Genomic DNA, 11,220 nt, shown 5'->3' on the forward strand with positions numbered 1-11,220 from the left:
TAATTTTCTATCTATTATTTCTTGTTTGTAGTTTAGATGAACACTATCTTTATTTGTCATCCTAGTAACTTAGTAAATTAGACTATTTCCAAACTCTTGTTTGAATGCGTATGGAATTACATGAAGTGATGACGTAGTTGTGGGATTAATGGTGCCTTCCTATCATCTCTCTATGGGCTTGGCTCTTAACTTATCACGAAAGCGTTACAACAGCCGTGTGCACTTGCAGGCCATTATAGAACACCCCCTCCATTCATTCATCGCACCATAACCCCTTCAACACCCCTTCGTGCCCTCTCCCTGTCTAGGGACGCCACTAGTCGGTGTCCGCAACTTCACCAAACACCCCTTCCCACCACTACTTCTTCTATATCATCTCACTTTTGGTTGTTTGTACATCATTGTTTTTGTGTGTGGTTGCATCGGCCAACCCCATCCTACAATGTACATGATCGGTGATGGTAGAGTTACTTGATGGTAACCCGGTTTTCACCACTCCACCTACCATCCATGTCGGGGAACGTGCCATGCTAAGCAAAAAATTATCGTGCACACCCAAACCAATATCACTATCGAGGTGCAGGAAAAAATATCACAACGTCGATGAACACGTGAGAGAAACAAGGATATTGATGATGTCATTCGAATCCACAACTAGGTTATACATCGTAACTATAAGAGGTTTATCCTCGCGACAATCCACTTTATCTAACATCGAAGATTATGATGACTCCGAGGTGTTCACTCATACCGAAGTAGAAACACCACAACAATTCGTTGACCAACCCAACAAACCAAAAGCGGAATCTACGATCTAATCTAGAGTGAGAGGGGCAACCGACCAGAAGGCGACAGGGTGATTGACATTATTAAAACCACGAGTAGTCTCGATAGGGGGTGTGAAGGATCGAAAGTACCATAGAGAATCACACACATGATTTTTTCCCATGTCCCGAATCTCATCATGGAGGCAACATCCTACTCCTACTTTGGATTTGATTTATGGGGGGAAATGCCTTGCCAAGGGGGTTACAATATGCGTGCAAATATTGTTATGATGGGGAGTGGGGTTACAATATGACTATGATGGTAGATTCCTAGAACTACCTGTGTCCTCACATTATAAAGGATGACAAGGCCTAGGGTTACAAACATTCTAGGAGCAGGGCTTCCTCTAGAGAGAGGAGCCATGGTATCACCTTTGCATGCTAGGCGCTGAGACCGGACTAAAAACCAGCCTCCCGGCCAATGAGCCACCAGGGTATCACACATCGCCTGGATCTCTGGTTGTGTTTCCTCTTGTTGAGTGCGAAAATCAAGACAAGACCCCCCCCCCCCCCCCGCGTATGAAATGAGCAAATCGATTCAACTTTATATTATTTGTCTTCACCCCACCCTCTCACCCTGCTTCTCTATTGGCATTTATGAGAAGAATGTAGATAGTCTTACCTACGGTATGTCTTCTCTTTTTTACTAATGAATCGTTGCACCATTAGCGCAGAGACAAAACTGCGGCCTGAAAGTTAAGTGAATTATTTGAAAAATAAAATGGAAGTTACATGAACTAATTGAGACCAAATGCAGCCATCGGCGCAGAGATCAACTGCACCTAAAAGTGAAGTAACTAATACAACTAAAAATTTAGGTGAACCATTTGAATGATGTTTCTCATGAATGGTCTACAAGTGACTACATTCGTATTGCATTGGTAACCGCCTTCTATATTTACCAGCGATAGACAAATGATATTTTCTCATGCCCTTCTTTGGTCGGCCAGGACAACCCAATAGCAGGGTCAATAAAAAGGCCGAGCACACCCCCACGATACATGATGTATACCACTGGAACTAGGAAGTCCACCAACTACATTTTAAAAGGGAAGAAGCTAATAAAACATAAATTTAGTTGAACCATTTGAAGGATGTTTCTCGTGAATGCTCTATATGTGAGTATGTTTGTATCACATTTGTATCTGCCTTCAACATTTACTAATGACAGAAAATGATGATAGTTACACGTATCCTTTGGTCGTCCATGACAACCCAACAACCGCGTGAATAGAAAGCACCCCCTTCCCCACACACACGGCATATGACTATACCATCGAAACTCGGAACTCCTACTCGTAACAACCAGGGCAGACCATAGAGTCCAAACACCAAGCAGCCATCCGAAAGCATGGCAACATTGGTGTAGAGATGTAACACCCCAGAACCGACGCTCCAGAAGATTCCCCTATTTATTTCGTTATCATCGTGTGATTTATCTGGTTGTCGCATTCATTATCGCATCATGCGCATCATATGCATTGCATCGGCACTCCGTTGCCATCATTTTTCAAAACTTGCATCCGTTGTTAGTTGTCGACTCTCTCCGTTCTTGTCGTTAACCATTTCAGGACCAACCAGACACGCATGCGCCCGCGACATCGATAAAATATTGTTTTTAGAAGTGTATATAAAACATTCTCAGAATTTGGTCAAAAGTTGTCGTGCAATCTTATTTTAATGTAGGTAGACCTGATACGTCTCAAACGTATCTATAATTTTTGATGGTTTCATGCTGTTATCTTGTCATCTTTGGATGTTTTATGTACCTTTTATATCTTTTTTGGGACTAACTTATTAATTCATTGGCAAGTGCCAATTCCTGTTTTTTCTGTGTTTTTGGCTCTTTTCAGATTTGATTTTGGAACGGAGTCCAAACGGAATAAAATCCCCGAAATGATTTTTTCCCAAACGGAAGAAGATCAGGGGGCTTGTGGGCCAAGCCAGGAGGGCTACAGGGAGCCCACAAGCCCCCCATCCGCCACCATGGGGCGGCGGTTGGCAGGCTTGTGGCCTCCCTAGCGCCCCCTGACCTAGATCCTTCACCTATATATTCCCTAAAATACAGAAAAAATCACGGGATCCTTGAAAATACTTTTCCGCCACCGCAAGCTTCCGTTTCCGCGAGATCTCATCTGGAGACCCTTCCCGGTGCCCTACCGGAGGGGACTTTGGAGTTGGAGGGCTTCTATATCAACATCATCGCCCCTCCAATGACTCGTGAGTAGTTCACTTCAGACCTACAGGTCCGTAGTTAGTAGCTAGATGGCTTCTTCTCTCTCTTGGATCTTCAATACAAAGTTCTCCATGATCTTCATGGAGATCTATCCGATGTAATCCTCTTTGCGGTGTGTTTGTCGAGATCCGATGAATTGTGGATTTGTGATCAGATTATCTAAGATATATATTTGAGTCTTTGCTGATTTCTTATATGCGTGATTTGATATCCTTGTAAGTCTCTCCGAGTCTTGGGTTTTGTTTGGCCAACTAGATCTATGATTCTTGCAATGGGAGAAGTGCTTGGTTTTGGGTTCTTACCGTGTGGTGACCTTTCCCAGTGACAGTAGGGGCAGCAAGGCACACATCGTGTAGTTTCGATCAAGGGTAACAAGGTGCGCTTTGTCGTAGATGTGAGATTGTCCATCTACATCATGTCATCTTGCTTAAGGCATTACTCTGTTGTTTTGGACTTAATACACTAGATGCATGCTGGATAGCGGTCGACGTGTGGAGTAATAGTAGTAGATGCAGAAAGTATCGGTCTACTTGTTTTGGACGTGATGCCTATAGATATAATCATTGCCATAGATGACGTCACGACTTTGCGCGATTCTATCAATTGCTCGACGGTTATTTGTTCACCCACCGTCTACTTGCTTTCATGAGAGAAGCCACTAGTAAACACTACGGCCCCCGGGTCTATTCACACCTATCGTTTCCAGTTTTGCTTATACTTTGATTTGTTACTTTGTTGCTTTCAGTTCTCACTTGGCGAACAATCTATAAGGGATTGACAAACCCTTCATAGCGTTGGGAGCAAGCTTTTTGTGTTTGTTCAAGCACTTGTGATACTCCTTCACTCGATCGATACCTTGGTTCTCAATTTGAGGGAAATACTTACCACCGCTGCGCTACATCACCCTTTCCGCTTCGAGGGAACACCAACGCAAGGCTCCAAGACCACGGGGGAAATCCTTTGCATATTTGCCTAGGAAGTCCCTTAAGGCGTAGCCGTAGCAGAAGGATTCCTGGTGCCGTCAACACGACTATTTCTGGCGCCATTGGAAGGTCTTTTGTTGCAGTAGCAGAAGTATTTCTGGCGCCGTTGCCGGGGAAGGAGAGATCTATCCAAGTAGGTCTCACAAACTCATCTCTTGCATTTACTTTTTTGCCAGTTGCCTCTCGTTTTCCTCTCCCCACTTCACATTTTCCGTTTTCATTTGCCTTTCTCCTTTGCCATTTTTTTTGCCTTTTGCCTTTTGCCGTTTTCCTTTGCCGGTTTTCTTGCTTGCTTGTGTGCTTGTTTGTTTGTTGAAGTCATCATGGCTGAAAACACCAAACTTTGCGACTTCTCGAGTACCAATAATAATGATTTTATTAGTACTCCGATTGCTCCCGTCACTAGTGCGAAATCGTATGAAATCAACGCAGCTTTGCTAAATCTTGTTATGAAAGAGCTATTCTCTGGCCTTCCTAGTGAAGATATTGCATCCCATCTCAATACCTTCATTGAGCTTTGCGATATGCAAAAGAAAAGAGATGTGTATAATGACGTGATTAAGTTGAAACTTTTTCCTTTCTCGTTGCGAGATCGCGCAAAAACATGGTTTTCTTCTTTGCCTAAAAATAGTATAGATTCTTGGGATAAGTGCAAAGATGCTTACATATCCAAGTATTTTCCGCCGGCTAAGATCATCTCCTTACGTACCGATATCATGAATTTCAAGCAATTTGATCATGAACACGTTGCACAATCTTGGGAGAGGATGAAGCTTATGATTTGAAATTGTCCCGCTCATGGCTTGAGTTTGTGGATGATTATACAAATCTTTTACGCTGGCTTGAATTTCGCTTCTCGCAATATCTTGGACTCCGCCTCAGGTGGAACGTTCATGGAAATCACGTTAGGAGACGCTAGAAAACTCCTAGACAATATCATGACCAACTACTCTCAGTGGCACACTGAAAGGTCGTCTGCTAACAAAAAGGTGCACGCTATAGAAGAAATTAACTCGCTTAGTGCTAAGATGGACGAGTTGATGAATTTGGTTGCTAGTAGAAACGCTACTGTAGATCCTAATGACATGCCACTATCTTCTTTGATTGAGAGTAGCAACGCTAGTTTGGACGTGAATTATGTTGGTAGGAACAATTTTGGCAACAACAATGCTTTTAGAGGAAACTATGTTCCTAGGCCTTTTCCTAGTAACTCCTCTAACAACTATGGCAATTCCTACAACAACACTTATGGAAATCACAACAAATTACCCTCTGATTTAGAGAGTAATATCAAAGAGTTCATCAACTCTCAAAAGATTTTCAATGCGTCCATAGAGGAAAAACTACTCAAAATAGACGATTTGGCTAAGAGCGTTGATAGGATGTCTTGTGATATTGATGCTTTGAAAGTTAGATGCGCTCCTCCCAAGGTCAACTTGGATGAAACTTTGAAAGCTATGCGTGTCTCCATGAATGAGAGTAAAGAAACAACCGCCCAAATTCGCGCTAGGCATGAATGGTTTAAAAGGGTGCGTTCTAGTGATGCAAATCACGAAGATCTTAAAGTGCTTGGTGTGTCTCCTCTTGAATCTTTGTTTTCGCGTGTCAAACCTATTGATGGAGGGGCTGGATATGAATCCACTTTGGTTGAAAAACGCCCCAATGATTCGGAGTCCACCTATCTTGATGATAAAGGTGTGGATAGTGGAGTAGAAGAAATAAAAATTTTGGGTAGTAATGAAACTCCCACTTTGGGTTTCAAGGAATTCAATTATGATAATTGCTCCTTGTTTGAATGCATTTCTTTGATGCAATACATTGCATACTCTCCACATGCTTATAGCCAAAGCAAAGCCTTTACCGCGCATATCGTAGATGCTATGATGAAATCTCTTCAAGAGAACCTCGAATTAGAAGTCTCTATACCTAGAAAACTTAATGATGAGTGGGAACCTACTATCAAAATCAAGATAAAAAACATGAGTGCAATGCTTTGTGTGATTTGGGTGCTAGTGTTTCCGCGATTCCAAAGTCTTTATGTGATATTCTTGGTTTTCATGAGATTGAATACTGTTCTCCTAATTTGCATCTTGCGGATTCTACTGTCAAGAAACCCATGGGAAGGATCGATGATGTTCTTATTGTTGCAAATAAGAACTATGTACCCGTGGATTTCATTGTACTTGACATAGATTGCAATCCTTCATGTCCCATTATTCTTGGTAGACCTTTCCTAAGGACTATTGGTGCTATCATCGATATGAAGGAAGGGAATATTAGATTTCAATTTCCTTTAAATAAGGGCATGGAGCACTTTCCTAGAAATAAAATAAGATTGCCTTATGAATCTATGATGAGGGCTACTCATGGTTTGAGCACCAAAGATGACTATACGTGATTCCATCACCTTTCGCCTAGCTAAGGGCGTTAAACAAAAGCGCTTGTTGGGAGGCAACCCAACGAATCTATCCTTTTTCTTTCTGTTTTCTGTTTTCCGCACTTTCATAATTCTATTATGACTGTGTTTTTTGTGTTTATTTTTGCGTTTGTGCCAAGCAAAACCGTTATGATTAGTCTTGGGGATGATCATTTGGTCATGCTGGAAAAGACAGAAACTTTCTGCTCACAAAAATAATTTTCATTTTTTTTCTGTAAGAGCTTTTGAGTTGATTCTTTTTATGCTGATTTCTCCGCAAATTCTTTAGACTGTTGTAGTTTTTCATAATTATTGAAGTATCCGAAGTATACAAAATATACAGATTGCTACAGACTGGTCTGCTGTTAACAGATTCTGTTTTTGTTGTGTTGGTTGCTTATTTTGATGAAACTATGGATAGTATAGGGGGGTATTAGCCATGGAATATTGAAAATACAGTAACCCAACATCAGCATAAGTAGAATTTAAGTTTGCTACAGTACCTAAGGAAGTGGTGGTTTGCTTTCTCATACTAATGTTATCACGAGTTTCTGTTTAAGTTTCGTGTTGTGAAGTTTTCAAGTTTTGGGTGAAGTTCTTATGGACAAAGAGATAAAGAGTGGCAAGAGCTCAATCTTGGGGATGCCCAAGGCACCCCAAGAGATTCAAGGATGCCGTAAAAGCCTAAGCTTTGGGATGCCCCGGGAAGGCATCCCCTCTCTCGTCTTCAATCCATCGGTAACGTTACTTGGGGCTATATTTTTATTCACCACATGTTACGTGTTTTTGCTTGGAGCGTATTGTATCGTAGGAGTATTTTATTTTTGTTGTGTCACAACCATCCTTGCTGCACACCTAGAGAGAGAGACATGCACTCACCGTGATTTTGTCAAGCTTCACTTATATCTTTTGGTAGACAATTCAGCTCACATGTGCTTCACTTATATCTTTTAGAGCACAGCGGTGCGTGGCTTGGTAGTTGATCTATGATCTGAAAGTAGTCCCAAAAGGGGTACTTATCCAAAGGGATACGAAAACTTCCACCTTCATGTGCATTGAATAGTTAGAGAAGTTTGATTCATCTCAATTAGTTTTGAGTTGTGGTTTTGGTAATATTGAAGTCATGCTAGTAAGGTGTTCTGGATCTAGAAATACTTGTGTTGAAGTTAGTGATTCCCGTAGCATGAATGTATGGTGAACCGCTATGTGATGAAATCTGAGCATGATTAGTCTATTGATTGTCATCCTTTCGTGGCGGTCGAGATCGCGCGATGGTTTATACCTACCAACCCTTCCCCTAGGAGTATGCGTTGAATGCTTTGTTTCGATTACTAATAAAACTTTTGCAACAAGTATATGAGTTCTTCATGACTAATGTTGAGGCCATGGTTTAGATGCACTTTCACCTTCCATCATCACTATCTTCTTAGTGCCGTGCAACTTTCGCCGGTGCACAAAACCCACCATTAGCCTCCCTCAAAACAGCCACCATACCTACCTACTATGGCCTTTTCAAAGTCATTCCGAGATATATTGCCATGCAACTACCACCATGACATGTGCCACCACATCTACATTTCCATTGCATGATCGTAAGATAGCTAGCATGATGTTTCCATTAATGTCTATGCCATGCTAGATCATTGTCACGGTACACTACCGAAGGCATTCCATATAGAGTGATCGTTGCTCTAAGTTTTGAGTTGATAGTGTGATGATCATCATTAATGGAGCATTATCCCATGTGAGGAAATAAAAGAGGCCAAAGATGCCCACCAAAATAAAAAATAAAAAATAAAAAAAGAGGCCAGAGAGCCCACCAAAAAAAATATGAGAGAAAAAGAGAGAAGGGACAATGCTACCACCTTTCCACATTTGTGCATATTAAGCACCATGATCTTCATGATTGAGAGTCTCTCGTTTTGTCACCACCATATAGCTCGTGGGAAATTTTCGTTATATAACTTGGCTTGTATATTCCAATGATAGGCTTCGTTAAAATTGCCTTAGGTCTTCGCGAGCAAGCAAGTTGGATGCACACCCGCTAGTTTTCTTTAAGAGATTTCACATACTCTTAGCTCTAGTGCATCATTTGTATGGCAATCCCTACTCATTCACATTGATATCTATTGATGAGCATCTCCACAACTCATTGATATGCCTAGTTAATGTGATCATCTTCTCCTTATTTTGTCTTGCAACCTCCACCACACTCCGCACCACTTATAGTGCTAAAACCATGGCTCACGCTCATGTATTGCGTGAGAGTTGAAAAGGTTTGAGAAACTAAAGGTGTGAAACAATTACTTGGTCAATACCAGGGTTGTGCATGATTTAAATTCGTTGTGAAATATTGATAGAGCATAGTCAGACTATGTGCTTTTGTAGGGATAACTTTCTTTTGGCCTCGTTATTTTGAAAGTTCATGATTACCTTGCTAGTTTGCTTGAATTATTATTGTTTCCACGTCAATATCAAACTATTGTTTTGAATCTAATGGATCTGAACATTCACGTCATATACGAGGAGTTACAAAGGACATCTATGCTAGGTAGCATGAAACCATCAAAAATTCATTCTTTATCACTTCCCTACTCGAGGACGAGCAGGAGTTAAGCTTGGGGATGCTTGATACGCCTCAAACGTATCTATAATTTTTTATGGTTTCATGCTGTTATCTTGTCATCTTTGGATGTTTTATGTACCTTTTATATCTTTTTTGGGACTAACTTATTAATTCAGTGCCAAGTGGCAGTTCCTGTTTTTTCTGTGTTTTTGGCTCTTTCCAGATCTGATTTTGGAACGGAGTCCAAACGGAATAAAATCCCCAAAATGATTTTTTCCGAACGGAAGAAGATCAAGGGGCTTGTGGGCCAAGCTAGGAGGGCTACAGGGAGCCCACAAGCCCCCCATCCGCCACCAGGAGGCGGCGGTGCGCAGGCTTGTGGCCTCCCTGGCGCCCCCCTGACCTAGATCCTTCGCCTATATATTCCCTAAAATACAGAAAAAATCAGGGGATCCTCGAAAATACTTTTCTGCCGCCGCAATCTCCCATTTCTGCGAGATCTCATCTGGAGACCCTTCCCGGTGCCCTGCCGGAGGGGACTTTGGAGTTGGAGGGCTTCTACATCAACATCATCGCCCCTCCAATGACTCGTGAGTAGTTCACTTCAGACCTACGGGTCCGTAGTTAGTAGCTAGATGGCTTCTTCTCTCTCTTGGATCTTCAACACAAAGTTCTCCATGATCTTCATGGAGATCTATCTGATGTAATCCTCTTTGGCGGTGTGTTTGTCGAGATCCGATGAATTGTGGATTTGTGATCAGATTATCTATGATATATATTTGAGTCTTTGCTGATTTCTTATATGCATGATTTGATATCCTTGTAAGTCTCTCCGAGTCTTGGGTTTTGTTTGGCCAACTAGATCTATGATTCTTGCAATGGGAGAAGTTCTTGGTTTTGGGTTCTTACCGTGTGGTGACCTTTCCCAGTGACAGTAGGGGCAGCAAGGCACACAACGTGTAGTTGCCATTGATACGTCTCAAACGTATCTATAATTTTTGATGGTTTCATGTTGTTATTTTGTTTTCTTTGGATGTTTTATGTACCTTTTATATCTTTTTTGGGACTAACTTATTAATTCAGTGCCAAGTGCCAGTTCCTATTTTTTCTGTGTTTTTGACTCTTTTCAGATCTGATTTTGGAACGGAGTCCAAACGGAATAATAACCCCGAAATGATTTTTTCCCGAATGGAAGAAGATCAGGGGGCCTCTGGGCCAAGCCAGGTGGGCTCCAGGGAGCCCACAAGATCCCACTCCGCCACCAGGGGGGAGGCGCCGGTGTGAGGGCTTGTGGCCTCCCTGGCCGCCCCCTGTTCTAGATCCTTGGCCTATATATACCCAAATATTCAGCAAAAAATCAGGGGAGCCTCGAAAATACTTTTCGGCCACCGCAAGCTTCCGTTTCCGCGAGATCTCATCTGGAGACCCTTCCCGGCACCCTGCCGGAGGGGACTTTGGAGTTGGAGGGCTTCTTCATCATCATCATCGCCCCTCCAATGACTCGTGAGTAGTTCACTTGAGACCTACGGGTCCGTAGTTAGTAGCTAGATGGCTTCTTCTCTCTCTTGGATCTTCAATACGAAGTTCTCCATGATCTTCATGGAGATCTATCCGATGTAATCTTCTTTGGCGGTGTGTTTGTCGAGATCCGATGAATTGTGGATTTGTGATCAGATTATCTATGATATATATTTGAGTCTTTGATGATTTCTTATATGCATGATTTGATATCCTTGTAAGTCTCTCCGAGTCTTGGGTTTTGTTTGGCCAACTAGATCTATGATTCTTGCAATGGGAGAAGTGCTTGGTTTTGGGTTCTACCATGTGGTGACCTTTCCCAGTGACAGTAGGGGTAGCAAGGCACACATCAAGTAGTTGCCATCAAGGGTAAAAAGATGGGTTTTTTTACCATTGGTTTGAGATTATCCCTCTACATCATGTCATCTTGCTTAAGGTGTTACTCTGTTCTTATGGACTTAATACACTAGATGCATGCTGGATAGCGGTCGACGTGTGGAGTAATAGTAGTAGATGCAGAAAGTATCGGTCTACTTGTTTTGGACGTGATGCCTATAGATACAATCATTGCATAGATATCGTCACGACTTTGCGTGATTCTATCAATTGCTCGATAGTAATTTGTTCACCCACCGTCTACTTGCTTTCCTGAGAGAAGCCACTAGTAAACACTA

The sequence above is a fragment of the Hordeum vulgare genome, chromosome 3H (genome assembly GCF_904849725.1).
Source record: "Hordeum vulgare subsp. vulgare chromosome 3H, MorexV3_pseudomolecules_assembly, whole genome shotgun sequence".
Classification (NCBI taxonomy): Eukaryota; Viridiplantae; Streptophyta; class Magnoliopsida; order Poales; family Poaceae; genus Hordeum; species Hordeum vulgare.